This window comes from Halichoeres trimaculatus, unplaced genomic scaffold (assembly GCF_033239565.1).
Source record: "Halichoeres trimaculatus isolate MK-OKI-2021-1 unplaced genomic scaffold, fHalTri1.1 fHalTri1_scaffold_14, whole genome shotgun sequence".
In the NCBI taxonomy this organism is placed as follows: Eukaryota; Metazoa; Chordata; class Actinopteri; order Labriformes; family Labridae; genus Halichoeres; species Halichoeres trimaculatus.
In genome coordinates, this window is record NW_027437192.1 from 16880755 (window position 1) to 16887292 (window position 6538).

Sequence of the window (6538 nt, forward strand, 5' to 3'; positions counted from 1 at the left end):
TTATTATATTCCATGTCTTATGTAGAAAGCTTTAATAACTACACACCTTAAATGCAGCATAAAACCCAGGGAGTTATCCTTTTCAAAATACTTCTTTTTTCCCTTTTCAATGTACAGGTTGAAATTATTTTGAAAGAGCTAAAATGCGAATTATTCGAATATGGAATTAAATTTTTTTAATTGAAAAAAACAAACAAACAAAAAAAAAAACAATTATGTTTGATGGTCTGCTTGTTTTAAACTAGATCATAGTACACACCACACGTGGCAGTGATATCAAAACCAAAGAGAACCAAAGCTTCAAGGAAGGACACCTTATATGAAAACTTTTATGGCCCTCATATGCTTATCAGGTTGAACAGTGTTCTTGCCTCACAGCACTTTTCAAGACCTTAATAGTGACCTCTAATTTACAACAGTGATAATGTGGTGTCATGCTACCTCCTTTGAAGATTAGGCTTTGTGTTTTTTTCTCCATGAGAGATTTATAAGGAATAATTAACAGCTCGGCACACAGGGTCATCAACCAATTATTCATTAACTATAAAGGAACAACTTGGACAGTAATATAGACAGTAAAATATCACAGTGCTCCAGTTTTGAAGCCAACTTTCCTAAAACAATCTGTCAATCATTGCTACAAGTGTTGCGGTACGTTTTAGGCCGCTCTGAGTTAATCAGCTTTAAGTTTTCCTTGGCCGTGAATGAATCTGTGACTTTGAGGACAGGCAGCCAGTCAAAACATCCTTCACACGCAGACACGTCGCAGTCTCCTTCATGAGCCCCACGTGGTCTGCCTGACCTCGGATAGCATCTTCTAGAGCAAGAGTTCAACAAATAAGTACAGCAGCAGTTTGAAAAATTGAATAGACATATAATTTTTTTTTTTATCACAATACACATTCATGAGTAGCTTATAATTTAATTAAATGTTTTATACTCTTTATAGTTGCCATAATTAAAAATTAGAGACAACTGTAGTGTCATGTAAACATACTTTGTATTATTTGGCCAAATTGGATACTTATTCATTTTTGGCCCCAAGTGGCCGCTGAAAAAACTTTAGTTTTTGATGCTTTGGCAATGACATTATTTGTCTGCCCTGTATAGAAATTGCCTGCAACAGCAATCAGATTGTAAGTTCAAATTAAGTTAAAAAATAATAAAGTACTTGAATATTTGTGAACACTTGACTCATTTGTCTCTGTGCAAAGGTTATCACTTTGCAAGGTCACCAGTTAAAATGTTATCGTTTTTTCTCTCTCTAGAAAAACAGGAGTTTTGGTGGTTATGAGAAAAACAGTCACATGGTTGTTTGGCAACTTCTCAATGATGACAAAACTAGATTAGTAAGCATCCATTCACCCAACCCCTATGATCCTAACAGCTGTGTCCACAGTTTATATACAAGGCCTGTTGTTCCACTGTACATCAGCTAATTTTCTTGTGTAGAGGATGAGTGAAAACAGCCCCACCTGCGATTGAGCAAGGCTGTTTCACAGTCACAGGAAGACTTTTGGCCCCCATGAAAAGCTCAAGTCCAGGAATAGGTGTTTAATTTCTCTACTGTTTTCCATTATATGCAAACATAGGTGGGATAGGAAGCAGAAAATGAATCAAGCTGTGGTTCCATCGCTTCTTGTCCCACTGAATTCATATTCTCTGTTGTTAAGTTTGGATCCAACACAGCGCCTCTCCCTCAAGCTGACGTCCTGTCATCCTGACCTCACATATTTTCCTCAGGAATCAAAACAGGGGCTCGTTAGGTGCAGTTTCCACTTTTATTACCGGCCCAGCTTTATCTGCGTGGGCTGACCTGCATCTGCAGGAATGTGTGGTCTCTGCCAGGACCAGACGTGGAAAAATAACTTTCTGATTTAATAGGGTTTCCAGAATTATGAAAAATAATAATGCAAATGATTTTTTCAATAATTCTGCTTACAGTGCAAAAAGTTGCATTATTTATTTTTTGCAGATGTCACCAAAACATTGCAAAGCTTCACACTGCATAGATTTTCACTCAGTACCCCATAAATCCAGCCACGAGAGTTACAACACCTCTGTTTATGTATATCCACAACTTCCATTGTGTCATGATAAAGACATTGATGCCAAGATGGTAGATGAACATACTGATGTGCGAGGATTAAGTTGGCCTCAGTCAACTCACTGTTTGTTTGTTCTTCCTCTGATGCAGCACATAAGAAACAGGTTTTAGTAATTCCTACAACAATCTTGCACAACACTTTATTCTAATAATAAACTATATTTAGAGCAACATCAAACGGCAAATAACAAAATCACTTGTTTGCATTTTTCATTTTGAACTCTCACTAATGTGAAATGCAGGAATTTGCCTACTTTCCTGCCGCTTCTTTAGAGGAGGCAAAAAAGTACACTTGTTTCAATGTGATCTTGAATCATGACAAGCTTTGTTTGTCTCGTTCTTTTAAGAACTTGTCCTCAGTCTGTTCTGGGTCAGTGGGGCTTTTAATTGCTTAACCATAACACACAACCCTCAAAAAAAAGAAAAAAAAAGTCACAGTAAGCATACTGTCTTACACGACCTTCTTAGGAGTAGAAAAGCAGTCAACGGTTAAACCTCAGGAGTGTTTTGACGGTGTCTTGTTAGTTTAACCTTAACACCCCCTCTGGAGTCTGCAGACTGAACAAACCTTGTTTTTAAAGCTTTACTGTTTTTATGTGACTCCCCTGCACCAGTAACATTCACCCAGCTTAGTTACTCAGTAACAACGTTATCAACATCAAGAGAAAAGAGGACAGTCTTATCAAGGCAGTTATTGCACCTTATTGAGGTAATCATTTTAAATATAGGTCACAGCGGGGAAATTTTACATCAGAGCCATACTAGAGAAAAACCAATGCGACTGGGAAAATCTTTTTTTTTTTTTCACCTTTGATAAAGTACAACAGTATCATGCTATAAAGCTTCAGCCTCTGTCTGAAAGGAACCCAATGCTACAGGTCTGTCATGCAACATGAGAGTAAACAAGGCATGATATAAAAAGTACATTTATTTTCTTAAGCCTTTTAAGGCTTAAGAAAATAAATGTGTCTATGTTGTGTCACAACCTGCTCACTAAACATTATCACATTTATTATCTTGAAACTAAGTATTGCTTATTTTATCTTATTCGTGTTCTTCTTTGTAAATGAAGCTAAAAATCTGATTTCCAGATTCTACTGTTGATAATGCACAATTGCATCAATGTCCTTATCAGCCTTGTTGCAATAGCATTTGTATTCACCTTGAGTACTTAAAGTTTGACTGTTTACCATTCTTGGTCTCATTTGAGTGTAGATTTTAATTCACAATACAGTCTAAACATTTGATTTTTTTTGTTTGTTAAGCATCTTCAACAGGTGCAGGAAATAACAGCAGCCCCTGTGAAAAGTCCTCTGACCCATAAATTCACTATTAGCATTTCCTCCTCACTTAGCCAGTCCTGTGACATTGCTGAAGCTAGTTGTAGTTGAGGTTGCTTTGAGTCTATCCTCTCCAATTTGGTTAATGTCTCTTTATTTATGGTTCCAACAGGAAGAGGTTGAAATCAGGCCAGGCTGTGGTTGCTAACCAACCTAGCTAGTTAGAAACAAGGGGAACGGCTAAGCTTTCTTTTACTTTCGCTATTGAGGAACGCAAATAACCTAAACTAACTTTAAAAAGAAATTTTGGAGAGTGTTTAGTATGTTTTGTGTATTAAAAAACAACTAGCTAATCATTGAAATATTAAATAAGGAAGTGAATCTTCATTGAGCTAGAAGCTACTTGATTCATGTACCGGGTGACATTTGACCAAAAAAGAGTCAGCAACAATCTGCTTATAATTATTGATCAAAAACCACGGAGGTCAAACATCTGGCAGCTTCCCAACACTGAGGCTGTTTTCTGTTTCGCAGAAAATATAACACAGACAAATTCCTCTGGATTGATCACAAATTTACACAACTTTACAAGATTTTTTTTTCTCCTTCTTTTCCTTTTTTTTTTACTACGTGACCTCAGACACATACTGTGTCAGGAGGGTCTGAATCACACATACTTGTTACAACCTGTTGCATCACTGCAGTTGATTTAACAAGGTGAAAGCAGCTCAGAGGAATTCTGCGCACAGTCTCTGGGATGGGCAGACAGAAGTTAACAAATTTATTAGACCACCTGACATAAAGTACAGAAAACCATCCAGCATCGCAATGTGTTCTGACTTAAAGTCCTTCTTTATCAGTGGGTTCTCAACGCTTCACTAGAACTTTTTTTTTTTTTTGTTCAAGAACGAAAGTAAGAATTTGGCCATCAAAAAATAATGGTGTGTGCTATTTTTTTCTTCCTTTTCATAAAATAGTTCATTTGACTACTCACTTATATGATAACAATAATTATATTTTGAGACGAAAGACATCATATCAAATGATTAAAGAGCTTGTACAAACTGGTAGATGAACCATTACAACTTAATCACGGTACTGAGTGGATAAAGGTGAGAAACAGACAGGCTTCAGAAAAATATCCATAACCTGTTATTGACAATTTAAATACATTTGCTGGAAAACACCTGCTGCATTTAGAGGATGAGTTCCTTTCCGTGATATTTATCTTGTCTATTATTAACTATTGTTTGAGCAACAGTGCAACCTAGTCATGAACTTTACAGATTCAATAACCTTAAACTGGATGACCCCTGATTGGCATACAGCTTAGACACAAGAAAGCAAACGGGAGACAGTTTCAAATTTTGCTTCAACTAAGTAAAGAGTACATTAAAATCAGTATAGTGTTTTTAGTGGAAGAGGCAGTAGGAGAACAATACATGAGGAACCAAGCAAATTACAACATTCATTCCCTGATGTTTACTATGATGTCCAGCATTTAAGTGTTACACAGTATGTTCCTGTTAGACTGTACTGTTTTGGGCTGACTTCACATCACACCGAATAATACAATGATATGAATAATCCAATTATCTTTCTGGAAATATAATTTCATAGAAATAAAAACATAATGATGCTACTATGAACTAAAACAGCAGTTGATTGGGTCAACAAACTATGTGATTAAACAGTCATTTTCATACTTTGAATTTACAACATGTTTTCTAAATTAAAGCTATTTCAAATGAAATACAGAAGCAAAAACAAAACAAAACAAAAAAAACTCAATTATACATAGGTTTATTAAATTCTAAGACAGAGATAGTACAATTAACACGACACCTAGCATAACCATTTTGAAAGCATCTGAAAGACAATAAGCTGTTATTGAGTTTAATATGCCAACAGTACTTAATCCGTTTTAGCTTTAGTCGCTTTTTAACGGACATTTTTCATTTGAGCTGTTTATTGCAAATTTGCACTAAAGTAAAGGTAGAAACCATACATAAAGATGCTGAAGTGGAGTTTTGGGCCATGAACTATTTTAAATGACTGAACAAGTACTGGATAAACAACAGACTGTGCAGCTGCACCCTGAAAAGCAAAACACCTGTATTTGTGTTACATCCTGACCATCGTGCGTCCTTCACTGAGTTTCATTTAAGTCTGGCAGTTTTTCAGCAACCTGTCCTGCAGACTTATATTAAGCAAAACACAACACAAATTTCATTTTTTTTTGCAGACATAATGTTTCATAGTAGTTAGTTTCACTAACTTAAATGATAGGAATTAACTATCTTCATTTGGGGTGGAGCCCATACCTGAGACCATGAGGATCTCTGGCCTTGTATGCTCAATGAAGTCTGCCAGCAACACTGCAATCAGCCAGGTGAAAGTCCACCCATTTTATCAAGCATCAAGATATGCAACTCACATTTTCAACACTAAATATTTTTCCTGTAGCAACCACGCAAACACAGTATTTGTTTCACAATGATAGCTGAATCTGTATGGAGCTTTCTCATATCAGATGCTGCTTCCCTTCATGCATTGTGATAAATAATGGCCTGTGCTGTAAGATTATTTGTTTGACTTCTGTTCATCAGTGTTGCTCCCCATGTGACTGACCTGAAATTAGCATAATGGATATATTTTCCTCCTCCAATGCGCCTATTGTCTGATGGGTTCCTATCGAGGGCCTCACATTACAAGCCCACAGTGCGCCTATTGTGTCTTAACAAGGACCTTTCACACACTCATTGCCAATACTAGCAGTTATTGGCAGATTCACAGAGTAGCAGTCAGACTCTTGCAGGTGTGGTAGTTTTCCATGGACAGTCCATGCTTGATAAGTCAAACAAACGGATCTGGGGCCACAGAGCAAACACCTGAACAAAACACTCAGGAGATAATGGGGCCTGCATTTACACAATCATATGTAAGCACTCAGATTGTATGTGCTCTGTGCTGTTAAAAGGTGTCAAACTACAAAGAGACCAATCAAAACGGGCATTATACCAGATTAGATATCTTTCTGAGGTCACTTGAGGGAATTGTCAGCTAACTCTCACATGCCTGCCTCCAAAGAAACATGTGCACAGCAAACTATAATTGACACAGTATTGATTATTTCAACTGTAAGACAAGC